General features: G+C 48.8%; 1 protein-coding gene across 1 annotated transcript in view; it reads left to right on the top strand.

Moving 5' to 3' along the window:
• Positions 1 to 16,874, top strand: part of CABCOCO1 (ciliary associated calcium binding coiled-coil 1) — an 81,805-nt gene extending 64,931 nt beyond the window's left edge. Inside the window, exons 7-9 of the mRNA XM_049810321.1 lie at positions 6,537 to 6,608; positions 6,801 to 7,011; positions 15,765 to 16,874. The gene's annotated coding sequence lies outside the window, so the exon portion shown is untranslated. The remainder of the gene's footprint in view (positions 1 to 6,536; positions 6,609 to 6,800; positions 7,012 to 15,764) is intronic.
• Positions 16,875 to 21,372: the final 4,498 nt, after the last annotated feature.

Genomic DNA, 21,372 nt, shown 5'->3' with positions numbered 1-21,372 from the left:
AAATGGTGGAACTCAAAAGTGGTGTTTTAGGGAAAGGTAACATCTCCTGTTAGACCAATGGATACACTCAGGAAAAAGCGGACAAGGTTTTGGGCACGTGGTTCTGTGTAATTAAAAGGAGTGCACTGAATGAATGGGCCTGGAGTAAGGGAGGCAAAAATAGAAACAGCCATCTGTCAACATGCTACTGGATGGCTAATTGGGAAGCCTCAGGTCTGAACTGCTAAATGTCCTGCCTCATTTCCTTACAAAACAGAGCAATAGCAATTTCTCCTTGGCGGCTGGGCACAGCTCGGGTCAATGGGGCGCCTGGGTGAGCTCCCCTATTGCGCTTCTGCAGCAGCTAGGATGCTGCTGCGTGTCCCGGGAGGCATTTCTGTCCTGAAGGGCCACCATCTTCCTGTGGCCAGGCAAGAGGAAAAGTCCTCACAGCAGAAAAGGCAGGGAAAGGACTTGAGGCAGGTTCCTATCTGTTGTCTCCACCTGCTTGGGCAGGAGAATTTCCTTCACAGCTAACAGCCCAGCTGCAAAGCCTGAAACAGAGAGGAGGCAGCCCAGCTGGGGCTGTTGGATTTATCAAGATGAGATCCTTACATTACTTTGAGATGTTACCTCTACAAATGGTACTTGAACGTTATAAATATATATGTAACCTGTATGTAATGGTTGATTTGAGCATCACCACACGTGTTGGAAACATTGTTAATGCGATGCTATAGACAGGAGTTAGTCCAAATTAAAGGCAGGAAATTCCAAGGTATTGTTTTTATGGAAACCGTGACAGCTGAATTATATGGGCTTGTTAAGGAACTAAAGATAACCCCATTCAGAGTAGATAAAAACATTATGTACGAGCAAGGAAACTGAATTACAATTGCAGTGGGAGCCATAAGTCTGAATATCTTGACTGTTGTGTGCAGTAAATGGAAACTCCACCATGCTGTTATATTCATTGGGTACTTTTTATTCAGGGGCAAATCTTGAAATTCTTTGCCTTAAAACTCCAGTGGAGGTAATGGAGAGTTTTAAATCCAGAAGGGTTCAGGTATGGGGATTCAATGCCTGTTTCACATAGGTAGGATGAACTTCCATCTTGATTGTTTCTTCTGTCACGGTTTGGTGGCAGGTGTAACTGTGGAAAGCATCCTGAGTCGTCTTCAGACTTGCCAGGAAGAGACTGCGTGACTTGTAAACAAATACTGGAATTCATTTCTTGCTGATCACAGCCTCTTCTTATGGGACAAAAACCATGGCAGGATCCTGGAGAATAAGAGCCAGCTGACAACCTCCATGGCACTCCTCAAGGGCCCAGTACCCCTCTCCACCACAGCACATGTCTGCTCACAGACAGGGGCAATCACAGGCTGTGTACAGCTTCCCGGCAGCTCTTGGGATGACTGTTGGGATAAAGGACCCAACGTTTCTGGCTACCATCAGCCACGCTGCACCCTTGCAGCTGCTAGGCAGTTGATTCGGCAGAGGATCTTGGGGGAGCACTTTGGGCTGAGGAGAGCATCCTTGGTCAAGTTCAACTGTTATCTTCATTTGGGGACCACTGAATGAGGCAATGGGTTTTGGTAGCTACCACCCCTGCCAAGTGCCCATCCCAAGTGAGCATCCTGGCAGCCGCTAACCCCTGTTCCAGGCAGGCAAAGGGAAGGGATGCCTCCGCGGCAGGTTTGGGAGGGGATGCTGTCCTTTTAGCATCAAGTCAGAATTTTACAGTATGAAAATCTGATAAAAAATGTATTTCAGCCGGTCGTTCTTCATCCAGTATTTGAAACCTGGCATCCATGTACTGGCTGCACTTCTGAGACCCAGGGGAGCAGCCAGACTGTCAGGGCTTTCTCTCTGAGCCGGGGCTGGGCTTGGGCTCTGCCCCAGCTCTGGCAGAAAATGATGGCTGGGTTTTCCAGAGTGGCTATGGGAGAAGTTTTTCTGTAATTTTATTGCAACACCCCTACCTTGCCACTAGTTTTCCTACTCTGAGACAGTAATCAGTCTAAGTTTTGTTGCCATAACGTTACACACGTGGAATTTGAGACATTTTGCTTCTGCTTTGCTTTGTTTTAATCAGGCTTGCTTGAAATGTCACATTTAAGAGAAAAACAGCAAGGCTGTAGAAAGCTCAGCCATAGACTGTGAGGCAGTAACCATGTACAGAGGTTGGCATGAGGCACTGGGAATACCTGAGATCTCTAATTGCCACCTATAAATATCAAATATCAATACATGTAGAGAAGGTGAGTGCAGAGGACCGAAAATAGTTTTAGTCTATGCTGTAGTATGATTCATGCTTTTAAGATCAAGATTAAAAGTCCCTGTTAGGTTCCAGACTATGATTTTATTTTCATTTACATCAAAGGATTTAAGAGCCTTCAAAACCCAGCATTTTTAAAAATAACTTAAAACATACTGTCTGGCAATGTTGAGTCCCAGTTAGCACAGAAGAAGCCAGGCTCTCTTCATATAAAGCAAATAACTGAAAAATCAGAATTAAAGAAATACTTTGTCCTCAATTTAACTCTGACAGCTTGTATTGTATTTTTGTTTCAGGAAAAAGACTTTACGAAACATGGGCCCTTGCAACCAGGACATAGCCCTGGGTGATAAGTCCTACAGATCAGCAAAACCCATGTGCAAAGGTTCAGAGCCTTGATTTGAATTTTTGGGCTTGTTTGTGTTTCAAAAGCAAAGCTACTGAATTGCACCTTGAAAACCATATTCCAGTGTAGGTTTCCTCAAAACACAGCCCAGGTTTAATCAAAAGGTTCTCAAGTCTGCAAACCTTTTGACAAACCCGATGAATGTTTATGCTTTCTAAGTAAACCCCAAACTAAAGTGCATTTGCATGGGCTGGCATCTTGCTATGGGGATTTTTTTATTACCCCCCTAATCCCCCCGCCCATTTCTTGCCAAAAACCCATCCTTGCCCTGGAACTGGGGTTTCAAGGCTGGTGTTCTAATATTTTTATTGATAAGCATGCCAGCAGGCACAAAAAATAAATATCTACACCCAAACAAATTATTTAGCTGTATTTGTAAAACCCTAAATAAAAAGCAATTTTGTATTTTGGCTTAATTTAATGTCCGTTTGTGTGGCTCAGACTGCACGGTGTTTGCTTGTCCAAACCACTGAGATAATCCTCACTGCATACAGAAATACATTTTAATTACGGAGCAATAAATATCGTGCCTTTTTTTGCTGTATGCATTTTTTTTATCAGCAGACAAAAGCTGACATTTATTTTACTGATAGCCCTGTATTTCCCCTCCTGCTACCACCGCAGCAGAATTTCCCTTGCCCAAGGAAATTGAGAGGATCAGAGCACATCTGATGTTCCATTAATTTAAAACGGCTGCCAAGACTTGCATATTGTAGCAGCTTTAAAGTGATTGAATTTGGATTATTTCAAACTCTGGAAAGTCCTGCCTTGCCTGACAGAGGCGTATCAAGTAACAAAATAAAATACGACCCTAGTACAAGAATATCTGCGTGTACATACATTCTCTTCCTTGCGCACACAGCCTTGCAACAGGCAGATTAGGAGCAATGGAAAGAACAACCCTAATTCCCCCCCCCACACACCCCTTTTATTTTTTTTTAATTTTTTTTTCGGTAGGAGACCCCTTTTTTTAAGCTGTAGCCCAGCTAAGTGGAGACACCTGGTGTTTGTTGCAGCAAAATTCACTAAAAACATGCGGAAGGGGGGAGAGGAGAGCGGGGGTGTCCGGGGTGCCCTGTCTGGGGGTTGGCCACGCAGCCAAAGAAAATTAATCTGCCGTGGCAGGGTCTGCTGCCTGCCTCCGCCCCTCCTCCTGTAAATGTGAGAGTGCCCCGAACACGGGAGGGCTGCTACAGAGGAGCTGTGTGGGTTGGTGGGGGGAAGCTTCGCGGGCGTTAAATTAAAGCGCTAACTTTGGGGTAAGAACCGTTTTGTAATGCTTAGCGAGTAGCTTGTGTAACGTCATTCCAAAAGCAGAAAAAGTTTACGCAGGGCCAAAGGAATATTAAAGTTTCACTACAAAAGAAATATTGTGGCTGCCAAGGCCTGATTACTCATAAAATCCAGAGCATTATCACCATCCATCACTGCTGTTCTTTTAATGACCAAACTCAAAAGAGAGACATTGAAGTCGGGGTGGTGGTGTCATCGTCGTTTTTCGAGAGTAAGGTTCCCTAAATATAGGATGTATACTAGAGCTCGACATATTTTTCGACCAAAAAAAAATTGAAAAATCTTTTGAATGAATCACAAAACATATGTTATGTTTTGCTGTAAAAGCCATGAAGTTTATGCAGTGCTCTATTATGGTGACTGCTTGGCTTTTCATGCATTCCTAAATTACCATGTAATCTAAAACCTTGTTTTCAGCTGCTCTATATTGGAAAGTCCCTTGCAATAATCAGGATGATTACAGACTAGTGCAGAGAACAAAACTTGTTTGTATTATTGCAAATAAAAATGTAGTTTATCAGAAATTTTACCTTTCAAGGGAAAAATAAAAATAATAATAATAATAAACTTCCTCTTTTCCCTTGCTGGAAATATTTTAAGCGTGGAATTAATTTTGGCCACTCTGCGACTTAAAAACACATGGATACTTGGTGTAAAAATATGTTTCTTTCCTGTAGGGACTTGACTCTAATTGGTGTGCCAAAACTATCTCACAGAGATTTCATTGTCTTATCTACTTACATCATCTTAATGCGATTTTATTTTACTTTGTCAAAGTCATATTAATGTAAATGTGTTCTTGATAGCAAACAGAGTTCTTTTTTATGCTAAACAGGATTCAGCTGACTCTAATAAAACAGCTTGCAATCCATTAGACTATAACTGTAATATAGTTATTTTGTTTCCCAAATAAAGACTGTGTCAGAAAGCTGTATAAGGATTTTTGTCTTGTTTTTCCACAATAATTGCTTGGGTGGGGTTACATTCTGATCTTTAAATGAATAGTATCGCTTGGAACAAACACTTCATATATCTTTTATCTTCCCCTTGCAATACAGTTCTGAGTTTTCTTTGAAAATGCAAAGCTACTTTTCCAGATAAGTCATCAAAATGTTTCCAAAGTATTTTAACTGCCAGATTAACTATATCTCGAATACAAAGATAGATGGCTTACATTCTTTATGCAGAAATCCTGCCAATGCATAGCAACCAGCAACAAATTAATTTCTTTTGCAACACTGGAGAGGAAAAAAAAAAAGAAAACCTTGCTTTGCTATGCAAAGCTCAAAAAGGTAAATAGATATTTAAAAAGAAAATAAGGTTACTCCCTCTGAAAGGGTAATCTGTAAGCAAAGAATGGAGGATTAAACATACATTTGCTCTCTTTACAGAATCTGTATTCTAGCCTTCTCTTAATGTATTCAGCTAATTAAGGAATGCAGTGACCTTGTGGCAGGTTTTGAAATCTAGGAATTTCTATTTTTTATTTTATTTTTACTTCTTTTAATGTTACCTCCCCCACGGAGCTTAATACAGTCTGTTTCAGGTCAAAGTCTGTTTATGTCAGCAATGTTCATACTACACAACTAAAATGTTTTAATACATTTATCAACTGGAAAATATTGCAAACATTTCATTTCCTTTGATACAGACACAAAAAACCCTCTGCCTTCATTGCAAATTCTTGTTCATATGAATCACTCTGAGTAATATTTGCTTTAACTTTCGTGTGGTTCTACAAACAGCCTTTATATGGCTGGACTTCAAAGCTGGTAGAAATAAAGGTTAGAAATGTGATAGGAGTAATCTATTATTAGGCATGAAACATTAAACCACTTTTAGTTATAAGCCTTAAAACCTGAATAATCTGGGTTTTTAACTTGCTGCATATTTATTGTGTTTTCAGTTACTTAAGTCATTTAGCATGGAAGGACTGTTTTGAACAGAAATATTTTCCATAGGAATACGAACCACAATTGGGTTTAATTTTTCCTAATATTTAATTTAGAAAAACTGCAATATTATAACAGGCGTCTCATATGTCCAAGCTGAAATACTCTGCTCAGTGTTTCTTGCAGTGTAAAATTAATCTCTTACCAGCACGCTGACCCGAAAGGCAGGTTTTAGTGAAATAGGAACGGGATGAAGGGGGGAAGGTGGGAAGGGAAGATAAAATCTCGTTTTTCAAATAGGGAGGGGGGGAAAAAAACAACACAGGAATGTCACAGCCCACCATTGACATCAAATGACAAAAACCAACCGAAATGTGCATGTGAGAAGTTTCTTTGACCAAAACACCCGATGCCATCTGCGGTTCATCCCTAGCTGTCCCCGTGGTGGGGATGTCACTTGGTAGATCTGCACAGGGGTATTGCCTGGGCAGGAGCGTGTCGTGCCCGTGCGCCATCGCCTTCACCTCTTCCCTCCCCTTGGTGTGTTTAGGGTGCGAAGGACGCACTAACAGTCCGAGAGGAGCCAGATGTTGTGGGGGGATCGCAATGGTTTTGGAGGACTTCAAACTGTTCAGCTGGTGGAGGGGCGGGAATGACACACGGTTGTTGTTTTGTTCTTCCTTAGGTTTGTGTGCTAATACAGGAGAAGCAAAATAAGCCTGACAGAAGAAAACACGTAACAGCTCAAGCCAAACAGGTCAGCCAGAAATTAAACTGTCATTTGAAAACCAGAATTTTATATCCTTGTGAGCCTGGCAAAGCACAGGGGTGCAGCCTGGGCCCGATCCTGTGCCTGCCAGCACCAGTGGGATTTGCACCATTGATGGCACGAACCCCATTTCCTCTTTCTGATGTTTTCTAGCCTAAAAAATTCATTTTGTTTCCTTAGGTCCCACTGTGCCAAGTTACTACGGTCGCTGGCTTTCCAGCTGCCCCACGTGGGGTGGGACGGAGGGGTTTGTTCGCCCCTTCCCGCAGAAGGACAGTGGGCTCAGCGCTGCCCAGTGCCCCCAGCCCCTCACGGGGACATCAGCTGCCTCGGATCGCATTGACACGGAGACCTCAGCAACGCAAAAAATGAACCCAAAACATCACACGGAGTGGGTAACATTCAGATTTACGGCACGTGTGAAGGGAACTCCGGGCTGCCCTGCCCTCCCATCGGTGTCGTGGGGTTTTGAGGAGTTTGGTGGTTTCCCTCACAGCTGCTCACAGGGCAGTCATGGGGCCAGAGCCCAGCGACCCACCTGGGCAAGGTCTGAAGGAGGGAGGGGGGGTCTCTGGACCTTTAGACTGACGGGGCGAAGTCACACGCGTGTGAAAACTGGAGGAACCGAGCAAGCGCCCTATAGCGTGGTGTTGGGAATGGCTCACTCAGCAGCGAATTGCCCGTCGGAGAGTGAAAGACTCTCACTGGCTATTTATATTTTGGTTGGTGGAAGAAACAGGCCACCACCACCCCCCCCCCCCCCCCAGTAGTATAAAAAAGGCATGAACAACACTGTAGTCACCACCTTTCCTTCTCCCACATTTCTCTAGCATGCCTGGTCCTGAGCCAGGCCGGTTTAATAGGTTACCCTGCAAACACCGGGACTGCGGCACTGTGCAAGGTTGCACATTCACAGGAAGCATATGTGCACAAAGCCGTAACGGTTGCAGACTAAGGAGCCGTAGCCCTGGCCAGCAATGGCGAGAAATGTTAATATCGCTGGGGAAGGTGAAAATATAATTGAAACCGTTTATTTGGGGGGCATGTGGGACTGAATGAGGCGATAGTTTCTGAGCAACAAATATCTGTAATCCACTTGTCCTGGTCTTACAGACTTTTAATTTGCTCTACAAATTTGGTTAGTTGGAGAACATGTAAACACCAAGAACTGTACAGGGCAATCCATTAAACATTAACTTATTGTAGACTTAAAAAAACCCCACTCTTATGATATTAAAAACATAAGGGGAAAGAGATGCCAGGCTAGTGAGTGAAGCCAGTTGACTGCTGAGAAGAGGCTATGGTTTTGCTCCATAGCTTTGCTGTTTTCAGTAATCTGACTCACTGAGATATTTTTAGACACAGTAACAACTTCCATTGTTAAGTAATTTCTCATTTGAATTTTCCTCAAATTATGCTGTCCTCTCGGCCCCCAAATTCCTTTCTTCAGTGAGGCAGTGCTGCCCTCCACGCCCCGAGGAGGAAGGGGAACCGTGGAGGACTCTGATGATTTGGACCACATGGTGGAACAAGATAGATCTCAGTGTCAGGTTGGCAGGATATTTCCCTTTCTTCAAAGGTCTCCAAACCCAGCAAGCTTTTCTTTGATATCTTTCCAAATGGATTTATCAGCATTGGGGCATACATTTGTTTAGATTGTTCCTGTAGGGTGGGACTTTCAAAAGAGCAGAAGAGTGCCAAGTGCCAAATTCTCACCCACCAAGTTCTCCGTAAAGATTTCCTTAGCTTCCTTTGAAAATCCTAGCTGTGCTCCCCATTGCACTGCACATCCCTGCTGGAAAGGTGCCCATGGTACCCACACAATGTGGGCACAAGGGATACAGGAAAGATTGTGACACTTCAAAAAAACAGGTGGAGGAAGAACTGGCCTAGGCAGGGGAAATGCATGAAGATGTGGGGGTTGGGGAGGAAACAAAGAGGGAAATAGAGACCAAATTCCCTACAGCCATCATTTTTCTTTTTTTATCCTTCCTCTCTGTTCACTATTTCTCTCAGGTTTTCCCCGACATGTCTTAGTTAAAGAAGAGGTGAGCATACGCTGTGTATCGAGAGCATGGGCAGAACTTGGGCCCCACAGTTGACTTCTGCTCATGCTCTGGACTTGAGACGCATTGGAAGAGATGCAGGTGACCTGATGGCGCCAGGCGTTCATCTGGTCCTCCTCTGGGCTCCTAAGGAAAAAGCAGAGTCTGCTGCCCTAAGACAGAGGCCATAGAGAACTTAGAGGTTTGGCAACCAGTCATCTCATGTACTTTTCATAAAGCAGTAGCTAAGACCTCACTAATTTTATTGCACTACCTCGAAAGTAAGCAAGAGATCTATAGGGAGCTGCATAGAAACATTCAGACTAGTAGCTACCAAATAACAAATACACTGATGGCCAAGCGAGGACTGCCAGAGCTATTTGTTCTCCTGCCCTGGGGAAAGGGCCTGATGAGGGCCGTTTGGAAAGGATATCAGAGAATGGATTTTTATTTTATGAGCAAGGAGATACAGAGGCTATTTCTGACCTGTTATAGGTGCGTTAATGATTTGTGAGCTACAGCAGGGTTTGTGCATCGTCTGGTTTTTTTGCAGGCTGAGAAGATCCTTCCAAGTTCTCTAATACCATATTTGTAGTCATGTACCTGGCTGTTTTTTTAAAACTGTGAGTACCTAGAGATTGCTGAGAGCCACAACATGTCTCAAATGTCGTTTGTCCTTACTGCCTCTTGGTTTCCGGATAGAATTTAAGATGCTGATTTTTGCCCCCAACCCCCCATGGCTTGGTCTTGGCAAGGAAAAGTGGTTCTGTTAAGGTTGGTCTTACATCACAAGCTAAGCATCCTTTCTCATCCCACATGGATCCAAGGATTAGATGTCAGCTCCCTAATTCAGCAAGGTCAAGCGTAGACCTGCTGCAGCAGCTGTGCCTGGTGCTTCTGAGGAGGGCAAGGGCAGTGGGGTGCTGGGGCAGGGTGGGCACAGGGGCCCTTGGGTCTGCGTCACTCACAGAGAGCTGGGGGGGGCAGAAGGGAGAACCTGGAGGGAGCTCTTGGAGAGACTCCCCAGTTTGTCACTGGGGTGCTGGACAGGGCCAGTATCTGGCCTGGGAGGCCCTCGGATCTCGGCACAGGAATTGGTTTTAGAAAGGAGCTTGGTTAGGCACTCCTGACTGTAAGCTTTGGGAAATCACAGTTTCCCTTTGATTTATTTTGAACGTTCAGCAACCAAGAATAAGATAGGGACCTTTCTTACTTGTTTTGGAGATCTAATAAAATATACAAGTCTGCAAAAGTCCTTTGCCGTGCACAATCAAATCAGCATTGCAAATCTATCTGAACGTGGTGCTCTGGCATCAGCTTCCAGATGACATGTAACACATTTGTGGTTTGATGGTCTTCACTCAAAACACTGGCTAAAATATTTCTATCTTTAGATTTATTTTTAGAGTTTCATGGTTGAAAGATTTCAGCTCTGGGCAGCCCTTCCCATGGCTTTTAGCAGCAACACTTGCAGTTGTGTTTCACATAATTAAACAGCCAACAATACTTAATGAAGAAATAAATAACATCAATAAAGTAGTAAATAATTATATGCAGGCAAACACCAAAGACATTATCCATCAGGCAACAGCTGTGAGCATTAGTTTTGATTAATCAATAATGTTGTACAATAGGAGCAGGAATGCTGGCCAGGCCTCTGGGGGAATCACCTACGCTTTTCTAAGCAGCAAGCTTTGTGATTTTAAGCAGAACTTTCAGCAGAATCCTTAATTAAATGTAACAGCCCAGAGCTCCTCCATCAGCAAGTGCCCCACTTCTCAAAGCAGACTGAGCTGCAGGAGTTTAACCAAGACCGATGTAAGGCCTTGTCTGCAGTTTGGAAGGTGTGTCGGTACGTCTCTGTTGGGGGGATGCTCACGGGATACCACGTCCACCAGTGAAGGTGCCGTTGGGCTGAGGGTGCTTCAGTGGGCTGTAGGTTACACCTCCTGGCAAGGGGCCGGCAGTGCCTGGCTTGTGCTGCCTGGGAAAAACGAGCCACCACTCTTTGCCTCTGCCTCCGGAAAGCTGGTGGCTGCAGGGCCTTATCCCAGTCCGTGCGGCTATTGGAGCAAGTGCCTGTTCTGTATTTTGTTTCAAAATGTAAATACGGTTGAAATTTCACATGCGTGCTGCAGCTCCTCTGGAACCCGGCGTGGGCAAGTTCGTGCCAAAGCGCTCTCAAGAAGTCTGGTTTATCTTTAACCACACCTCCTAGATGGAGGAGCCTTAACGAAGCTTTCAGGAGAAATGGGTCTCCTCCTGAGCACATCCCTCTTCCCGAGCGCTCTTGCCACCAGCCCATTGATTTCTGCAGCACCGCCACCTCCTTGGGCAGCAGCCCCGAATTGTGCTGAGTGGATCCTCTCCGATTGGTTGGCCCAACTCCGGGCTTCTTCCTTTCCTTTTTATTTTTTCCCCTTCTTTAATGTATAAAGAGCTTAAAAGAATGTAAAACTTTCAGAAAGACTGATCGCGGCACTAGATCCCAGCCTAGATAACAGGCACAAGTTTTTATAGCCCTTACCCCATTAAAAGAGAAAGAGGAGAAGGGACAGGAAGGGTTTCTGGTGTGTCAGGGACAGGTTTCCAGAACCCATGCTCACATCTTGGTGTCTTGTTCCTCATGAAGCCGATCGCTGACGACTTCTTGGCATCTGAACAAACAACAGCACCGCATTGCTTCCACCATAAATCCAATACTGGTGATACCCCTCCACCAGCAGAGGCAGGAGCTCAAGGAGAAAGAGGGGAGTGAGGCCAAGGGCTGTAGCTTGGCTTGAAAGATGTGAACATAGCAGACGTGCAGACCCACATCAGAAGGGTTATTTTAATTCTGTGCGATGGCAGATGCACGTAGGAATTTTGTAAGCATGAAGCATACGGGTTCATTGGGCTAGAAATGGCAATGCTTTGGAGAGGTATGGACAGGGAAAGCCCTCAGCTCTTGTTTGAGAAATGAAGGTTTGCAGAAGGCAATGGAGGAAACATCTGCACTGCTTAAAAACCCAAACGCTTCCCAAAGATCAATCTTGGAGCCTTTTTTTCCAAACCCTATCTGAGGGAGGACCAGGAAGAGAAATCTTCTTGCATGATAATTGCTGATAGTGCAACAAAACCCAAAGGGTTTCCTTACCTATTTCTCAACATGCAGGCACTAATAAACTTCCGTGATAACATTAATATTCTTGATAGTCTCTGTGGGGTCCTTCTCCCAAACATGAATCTCATTATCGTCTGTGAACCCGAAGTAAATTTGTGGGCATTTAAAGGTGTAGCCTGTAAATTGTGGCACTGCTGCCTGTTCAGAGCCCCTCAAACGACCCATTTGCAAAGCGCCTGCCAGCCAGGTATGGTAGCGCTGACAGCGCTCCTGGGATCTGGCATGGCAGATGTGTATTGCCAAATCTACGTGAATCCGGTTCGGTCCCAGACAAACGATACCAAGTGAAATCAAGTGAAAAGTGCTCACTTCAAGATCAGCAGATATGATGATGGGTCTCCTCCTTCATCTGTGAAGTTTATTGCACTTGTTATCCCAGCAGTATGCAGAGCCCGCGTTTGGTTAATCATCCCCCCCGGTATCTGTTGCGCATCCAGAGGCACAGGGTACGCACATACGTTTCTCTGTGTGGACGCTAAAGCTCGTGAGGATAAACTGCCTGTGTTTCCTGCAAAACAAAAACTCAGTTGCATGTTTTTAAATAATTAATACAGTGTACGTTATGTATAAAATTCCTGGCTTTTCCTTTTCCTAGAAGACAGGAAAGCATATCAATAAGCCAAAGGGTTTGGTGGGGTTTTTTTTCAGTTCTTGATCGAATTCTTTCACAGAGTATCCCCACTGGCTTCAGGGACAGTATTTAAGGCAGGTATTAATTTGTTCAATGAGATAAGTTTAAAAAATACAGAGAAGGACTGAACTTTTGGTAAGATATGAATCCCTCTCCAGAAAAGCAGTGTCTTAATAACAGATAACGTATTGACATGACTTCAAAATAAATCCTTATTCTAGGTCCAGTTATGAAGTACCTTAAATAATATTTTTTATTAACTGGAAGAAGGTTTCTGCAGACCTTTTTTCCCAAGCAGACAATATTTGGCATCTTGTGCACTGCATCAGTTAAGACAAGTGGATGATATTCAGGTTATTTCTCTGCAGTCCTGTTATTCCTGCTTTGTTTTACTGAGATGAAGTCCTGTATTTCTAAACCCAGGAAGAGCAGATCTCAGCAGGCCGCCTCCTTTCTCAGTGTCCTGAGCCTGTGGTTCCCATTGACCCTGCTCAAAACAGGTTTTCTGTTAGGTTACTGTTTTTTGGCTATTTTCATACGGGGTGGAAGCGATCCCCCCAGGTGTGCAGTGCCAGGCAGCCAGCCCTCACCAGCCGACCCTGGGGCTGCCACCATGGACCTCACCGTCCTCTGATTTCACCGAAATTCAGGGGTTGGGAGTGAGAGCTTTCTGAAGGACTGCAATTTTCAGAGCCCTTTTTATGGCAAAGCTAGGTAAAGCACCTCTCAAAATCATTATTCAAATGTGGCATATGTTTTGCTGCGAATTTTCAGCAGAACTCTTTCCAGTGATTTCCAAAATAAATGAGACTTTGCATAGTACTTTTTCCGTATTTAACATTGCCTTCCCGGCGTTGCAGCCAAGGCTTCCTTCTAAAGGCATGTGCATGAGATTATGCAATCATAGTATTCCGGATACCCAGAGCAATTAAAATAAATCAGGCTAGGTATAATGAAGATGAGCCAAAGCATCTGTTTCTCAAGAGGATTTTTAAAAAAAACCACCAACTCTATCATCCCTAGAGGCTTGGATCCATGGTGGTTAGACCTCAGAGATTCTTGTACTTCGGAAACGTGTCCAACGCTCACTTGGGTAAGAAAAAGAGGAGCTGGAAAGGAGGAGAACAAAGGCTCTCTGGTGTGGCAGATATCTGTGCTCCCTGGAAACGGCGGCTGGATAACCCTGTGTGTTTGGCAGAGCTGGACTTGCGATCAATTCCTTTTCCCCTCTAGTATTTTAGTTTGACACGTGTACCTGAATTGAGAGGAGGAGGAGTGGCTTCTGTGTCCTCTCCAGTGTCTACCAGACAAGTCTTGTGTTTAAATTGGTAGTTATTTCAGCCGGACTGTAAGGCCGGTTCAGCAGGAGGTGCAGAACTGGTCACCCACCCCCCCACCCCCCCCCCCGCCCCGATGCCAGCGCTGGGGACCACAGCCACCCGGCACAGAGGAGCGCTTGCTTATTGACCCAGTTGTCCTGCGAGGCAAGAAGCAGCCTTCAGGCCGTAGAGTTGAGGTACCAGGAGCTATTTTGCTTTGTTTCTTCTCTGCTGCCACTTGGCACCAGATGCCAAAAGCCTTTTTCAGGCAAAATTGGGGAGGAGGCGAGTTGCAGGGCAGTCCCCAGCAGATTGTTTGCTGAGCTGCCTCAAGTATGTACTCAGGTAGGAAGAGCTCAAAGACAGCTTAGCCAAAGGTTGAACATCGCTACACTGTGCTAGATGATTGACTCATCAGTTTTGCTGCACTTGTAACTCAGATAAAGGATGAAGACGTGGGAATAAATGTGTAGAAGTGACTGCTAGAGCGACAGGGAAAAAACGGGCGTGCAAAGGGAAGAGCGAGGTGGCGGCGGTGGACACACCAGCCCTGCATCCTCCGGCTGCAAGCCCAGGGCTGGCCAGCAGCCCTGCAGGTACTCGGGGGACTTCAGGAGCTCTTTCTCTGTGTCACTGCATCTCATCCTAGCGCTGTTAAAAAAGATCTCGATAACAGGGAGGTCAGTTGTCCTTGCGCAAACCAAGCCGGGAAAAACAGAAAAAACTCGATCCCAGAACAGGAGAGCAAGAGTTGCCGTAAGCACTTAGACATGGGCAAGGCATTCAGGGTGAATGAGGAGGTGAAGTCCCCTGCTTTCAAATGAGGGCAGGGCAGAAAAAGGCAAATTTTGAGTTTGGCTGCTGCATCCCTTCCCTGGGAAACCCGCCTTGCCCTCCCTGGCTTGCTCCCCGGCAGCACCGGCTGCTCTCTCCGAGGTAGCTGCTTACCCCCCCCCGGGGCCCGCCGAATTTTTAAAAAAAAAAAAAAAAAAAAAAAAGAATTTTCTCAGAAAAAAAGCCATGACGGCTAAGACCTGCTAAGTGGAAAGAGGTCAGCTTGTTTACTTAAACCGATTTAAATCTGGCATACCGAGAATAGCAACTTGCTTTGACCACTGACTTGGGTAAATATGGCCTGGCATTCTTACGACGATATTTCCAGCTCCAGCTATGCCCCTCACGCCGGGATATATATACATATGTATATTTTCACTAAAAACAGTTGAGGTAAATTATTTGACAGGAGCTGGATGTGAAATGGCTGGTGTGCGTGTTTCCCGTGCACCGTTTGGAAACTGAAGCCCATCTAAAGCCCTACCAGGCAATGTCCCCTTCCGAGCTTTATGATTAAAAAAGAAATAGTTTGGTCGCGTTTAGGATCATTTCCAGTGGAGAGATTTTATTCGGGATTTTGTGAGTAGGCAGCTATTTTTAGCAGATAAATTAGCATGTTTTCTGAAGTGATATAGGCAAGGATAGCCAGGGATAGCTCGCTGGACAGTGACAGTGTTTCAGCTTTGAAATGACAATTCAGCCCTTCCGACTCGAGATGAAATGATGTCTGTGGCCTCGGCTCCCTCTTTCCTTCGCAGCCATCCACGCTACGACTGCACATAACAAGGCATAATTTTACATAAGTAGAAGACTGTGCTCTGAGCCAATATACAAGTCATACCTGATTGAATATTGCCATTTCAGAGCCGCCATCTAATCACATTTTTCAGGCTGTGTGAACAAAATAATGTTGTTATAATTATACACACTGTTTGTGTGTATGCGCGCGTGTGTATTATATATGTATAATGACATTAGGATGATAATATAGCTGTTTCTATTAGCTCTGTGGTATTAATAAGGTATGACAGAAAGTTATTTGATACCATTTGAAATCCCACTTGCATTTTCATATTGCTCTCAGATGTAATTCAGGGACTTGATTTTTATGAGTTATGGCTCTGATGTCACTTGTATTTTTGCCCATAATAGGTCCCACTGGAGCAAAATTCATCAGACTCAATTAACAGCATCTGAAAAGTGTATCTTAGTTAGTAACCGATCAGGCAGAAACTGCGTGGGCTCTGTTTCAGCTGACCCATCACCATGCGCCACGACATGAACCCAGCTTTCCAGGCAGCAGGTAGCAGCTGCCTCAGCTTACTGTTACCGGGAGAGTTAAGCAAACATTTTGGGGCATGCTGAACTACCAGCTCTTCCCGTCCCATGGTTGCACCCCTTGTTATGGGGCTCGTAATGCTCGGCAACCATCTGGGCACCCTCCTAGTTTCTGCATTGGCAGGCCATCTGTCCCACTGCGGATCTTTTTTACCATTAAATCTCTCGATGCTCAGTAATGATTATTTTTTTGTAACCAGCCCAGTCTGGGAGCCCTGGGGCAGTGGGGTGCTTGTTTCAGGTGAGCTGCTAGCAGTCCTACAGGGGAGCTTAAAAATATGATGCTGGGATGACAAAAAGAAATGCAAGGTAAATAAAAATAACTCCAAATGCACATATGAATTAAAGGCTGGGATTTGAAAGCTGATCTCACGTGGGGTTTTATGCTTGGTTAGGTTGCTGATTGGGGCTGGTGGATTTTTGGGAGGGAAGATAAACGCTCTGACTCCTGGAATTTTTAATGCTTCAAGCTGGTGACTCGAACGTCTGATCTAAAGGGCTCCCAAAGCAAGAGACTGATCCCAAAACCTGCTGAAATGAACACGGGGCCTCCCGGCATCTTCAAAGGGCTTTGCATCCTGCCCCACGTGCCGAGCGGGAGCAGGGGCTGGCATCGCCCTCGCAGCTCTGCCGTGGCTCCATCTCCCACCCTGAGCGCTCCCCGCAAAACTCCTCCGTGCCTGAAAAGCCTGGAAGAGAAAAGCTCTGAGTAGAAAATCCGTAAGTGAACTTGGGCATCCCAAAGCAATGCTGGCTTGCCAGCCCCCGCGCAGGCACAGCCCAGCTCGCAGAGTGGGTCAGGCTGCGTTTCCTTCCAAGCATGAAACCGGGCTCGAAGACTCCAATTGCTTCCTGTCTCCCAACATGCCTGACCGCAAGTATTTTTAATTGTAAGGCATGAAAATAATGCTATTTAATAAATTAACACTTTGAATGCTTTTCGGTTCAACTTTGGCTCTTTATTGGGACCAGTCTTACTTTGGCTTCTATGGATTCATTTCCAGCTACCGCTCTGTCTGATCCCCATCTTATTTCCTTTGTAATCTACTGATCTTCTGTTGTTATCATTGCTGTGTTTTATGGTTTTGCATTACTTTATTGACTCGGCACACTGTAGGCTGCTTTTTTTTTTTTTTTTTCCTCCCTCCACTGAAAATAGCCTTTTATGAGAAGCTTAAGCAAAAGCCTGGAATGTCCAAAGGAAAGCACAGAAACATTACAACATTTTGCACATTTCTTTTGGCCAGAGAAAGTTACAAAATATTCATACAAAGAAACTTACGCAGTGCCTGCAGGACAAAATCCAACTTTTGATTATATGTGGAATTTCAATTTCTGCTATAAACAGGCTGTGGGTTTCGGGTGGTTGGGGTTTTTTTGTTGTTTGTGGGGGTTTTTTAAATTTTATTTTGAAGTACAAAGAGTTTTGGAAGGAGAGAAGGCTCCTATGTAATTGATGTCAGAGCAATGATGAATACGCTTACCCTTGCTGCTGGGAATAGGTGCTCTTCTGTACTGCCACAGCCTCTGTTGCTATCCCACTTAAAACGCTACCGATGTTGGAAACTTAAGCGGGGTGCTGATGGTCCTACCGCCTCCTCCCAGCGGCACTGGCTGAAGAGACACCATGGGCTGGGGGCTAGAGCCGTGGGGATGGAGGGTGAACCCCTCCTTTTGCCCACGCTGGGCTCCCTCCCTTTGCCCCTCGGACACTGGGGGAGCGGCAGGGAAGGGACCTGCGGGGCGGTGGGCGGATGGCCGCACAAACCTCGACCTCTTCTGACGGCTCTGTGCACCTTTGCTTTGAGCGAAGCAAGGCTGTACCTGCGGGAGACTAGGTGTCCCCGGCGAGTGGCCCACGGGAATTGCCTTTTGCTGGCGTTTAAGGTGTGAAGCTGGGCCACCGGCTCACACTGGACATGGAACCTTCAGACATTCCAAGGTCAGTGAGAAGAAACCTACCTACTCAGGGGACCTTTTAGACATTAGAGAGCTGGGTCTTGAAGTGAACATCGGATCGTCCCACTGTCTGAATTCTGGCTTTAAATGTAACCCTTACGGACGTAAGCTCAAATATGGACTTTGGAGTTGAGTTCCCCCAGAACCTAGAGGTGGGACGGAGCCCTGCAGGAGGTCAGTGCATGCGGTGGCGGCTTGGGTCACTGTGCATAACCCCTGCGTCCCAGCGTGCTGCATGGATAAGCGATCCCTGCTGAGCGGACCGAAACATGCCCTTGCGTGGTCGTGCAGCCTCACCACCTTCCTGACAGCAGTTAGAACGCCACAGCTTGGAGGGACGCTCGCTTCCCAGGGAGCGAGGTGGGAAGGATGGGGTTCTGCAAGTATCGGAGCCGTGAGTGGTGCTCTGTGCAGCGGACAAGAGCTCAGGGCCAGCGCCAAGGCTGCCAGCGGTGCGTGGGCCCTGGCTGCTGGGGCAGAAGCAGAGAGATGCGGGCACAAACGGAGACGGGAAGTTCTCTTTGCTACCTGATTACATATTGTGGGAAAGGAGCAGCCCTACCTGCCGGAGATAAAGAAAATGAATAAACAAATAAAAACCTGTTTGTGCCCAATATATTGTAACAATCGTTTGAGGACGGTTTTATCTGTGTGAGAATATAACCCTGATTAAACACGCCAAGGTCAGTGAAAACAAAGGTGAATTGCTGAAGAAATGCGAGTTATTCCGGCCGGGAGTTCACTGGGGGTGAAATGGAGCAGCACTCCCCGTTCTGCGGGGACGTGTCAAGTGTGGGTCTCACTTGCATCACCTCCCATACCTGCCCAGCCCCTGCAAAACACCCTCCACCCGGGGCTTGAGCTCCCTGGCGCAAAGCGTCAGACTTTAGCGGCTGAAAGGGCTGCTAGCCGCAACTCTCCGGCGCTGTTCTGCTGGTTTTGCCCATCCAAGACGCACACGAGCCACCAGTGCCAGGTGGCAGGCCGAGCACTGGTACCTGCTGGCTTCCCGCCCGCCCCATCCAGCGTCCCAGCCTCCCCCTGGTGCTCACAGCCCCGCTGCTCTGGTGCCCGCTCCCGCTTTCTGAAGCCCTGGGAGGGCACGTCAGCTCTCCCACGGCCTGAGCTCCAGCATCGTCGTCGCCGTCTCCGGCACACCCAACGCCAGAAGCAAATTCCCTTTCTTCCACTCCGCCGCGGTACGAGCCGAGAAGCTGTGGAGCCGCAGGCCGGACAGACACTCGGGGCATCTCAGAGGGATGTAGGGCAGGAGAAGTGAAACCTTTTACGAACTGGAAGGAAGAATTTGGTGTTTCCTCCAGAGGAACCAGAAGAAAAGCAGCCTCCCCCCCTCCCCGGAGAAGCACCCAGCGTCCCAGGGGAGCCTGACACGAGCACCAAGGATGTTGGGGTGAAGTCCCTCGTCCTCACAGCGCCATTGGGAGCGCTGCCCAAATTCCCGTGCCCGCTCCGCGCCTTCCGCCCGGGGCCAAGCGAGCCTTCACCCGCACCTCACGCGGATGGGGGCTCGCTCCTTATCCCCAGCCACCAAAAATCCTCCCCAGCGGCTCACCGCGGGCTGGGCCCTCCCGCCTTCCGCCCCGCTTTACCAAAGCTGCTTCGGCCGCCCGCGCAACGCCGTGAAATCTGGGTTCGGGACGCGGAAAGCGCGTTTCTAGGCTAAATGCCCTCAGAAGCACCGCGGATTCGGGCTCGTCAGGGCCGCGGCCCCCCCCACACCCCCCCCCCCCCCCCCCCCCCGGCCACCCGAGCAGCGGTGCCCGCGCTATAGCGGGGGCGGCCCCGCGGTACAGCGGGCGGGCGCCAGGGGTCGCCCCGGCGGCGGCGGCGCCGCCGCCCGCACTTGTTGCTGCCCCCCGCTATGTCGTGATGCAGGCGGTGCTGACGTCACCGCTGCCGTCATTATTAAGGATTTTTTTTTTTTTTTAATTCGCTTCTTTCTTTATTTATCATTTCCGTCCCCGCCGGGGCGGCTTCGAGCCTGTGTCCGCCCGCCCCCTCCGGGAGAAGGGTCCGCGGAGAGGGTTTGGGGGGGCATAACACAAAAAAGGGGGGGAGATAGCGTCAGAACTGGGGAACGGGGGGGGGAGGGCAGGTCCCCGCGGAGCCGCTCCGCACCGCTGTCGTCCCCCCCCCGCCCCCCCGCGGAGCCACGGTTGGCTGCGCTGGCGCGGAGCGAGGCAGCACCCGGGAAAAGGAGCGGGAAGGACAGACACCCCCCTCCCCCCCCTCCAAACGCCCCCAAAGAGATCCGCCCGTCACTGCCCGGGGATGGCTGGGGGCTCCGCGGGCGCGCAGGGCCGCGCACCGCCGCCCGCAGCGGCATCTCCTTTGCGGGGCTGCGGCTCACGGGGCTCCGATGGAAACTTTCGGTGCCCGGCGCTGCGGGCGGCCCTTGCGCGGGTGCGGCCCCCCCCCCCCCCCGCCCCCGCCCGGCGGAGCTCTCTCCGCGGCGGCGCCCCAAGCTCCCCGCGTTACCGCGGAAGCTCCGCGGGATGGGCAGAGCCCCGCGGCTCTCCCCGACGTGCGCCGCCGCCGCCGCCGCCGCCGGGGGGGGGTGGGTGGACGGGCGGGCGGGGCGCGTAGCCGCCCGTCCCGCACCCCTCCGCTCCCGCGGAACCATCCCGCCCCCCCCCCCCCCCCTCCGCGCGGTGGCGGCTTCCGCAGCGCCCGGCGGATCGGCAGTGCCGGCACGTCCCGCTGCGCGCTCCGCGGGCGCGGAGGGAGCGCGCCCCTCCCCCGCTGCCGTTGTGGGGTTTTATTTTTGGTTTTATTTTTTAATTCTGGCCGAGCCGCGTCTCTCCGCGCAGCGCGGCGGCGCATGAATATTGATGTGTTTATATAATCGATAACCCACTTTCCTCCCTTCCCGGGGAAGAAGAAGAGAAAAAAAAAAAAAAAAAAAAAAAAAAGGTAAATAAATTCAAGACGAGCCGCCCGCCCTCAGCAGGCCGCCGGGGTCCGCCGGGGGGGGGGGGCGGGGGGTCAGCCCCCGCTCTCCGCGCCGCTCCGCAGAGCCCGGCGGTGGGAGCGCGGCGGCCCCAGCGGGCGCGCGCGGAGACGAGCAGCGCCCCTCGCGCCGCAGGAAATGGTCTTTATATTAGACATATACAGGCAGGTCCTGTCAGATCCGCAGCGCGCCCGGGCGCCCTTTCGGCTCCCCAAAAATCGCCGGGGGCCGCGGCGGCCCCCGCCGCCGCCCCGCCGCCCCCGCGCCGCCCCCCCGGTTGCCGCCGCCGCCCCGCGGCATTTTTGCCGGGCCGGGGCGGGCGCCGGGGGGCCGGCCGGCGTCGGGCGTCGGCGTCGGCGGGGCGCGGCGGGGCGTCGGCGGGGCGTCGGGGCGGGGAGCGGGCGTCGGGGGGGGGCGCCGCCGCGCGCGGCGGGGCGGGGGGCGGCGGCGGCGGCGGGGCGGCGCGGGGGCGGCGGCGGCGGGGGGCGGCGG

This window comes from Accipiter gentilis, chromosome 9, assembly GCF_929443795.1.
Source record: "Accipiter gentilis chromosome 9, bAccGen1.1, whole genome shotgun sequence".
NCBI lineage: Eukaryota > Metazoa > Chordata > Aves > Accipitriformes > Accipitridae > Astur > Astur gentilis.
This window is presented reverse-complemented; position numbering and strand designations above follow the sequence as displayed.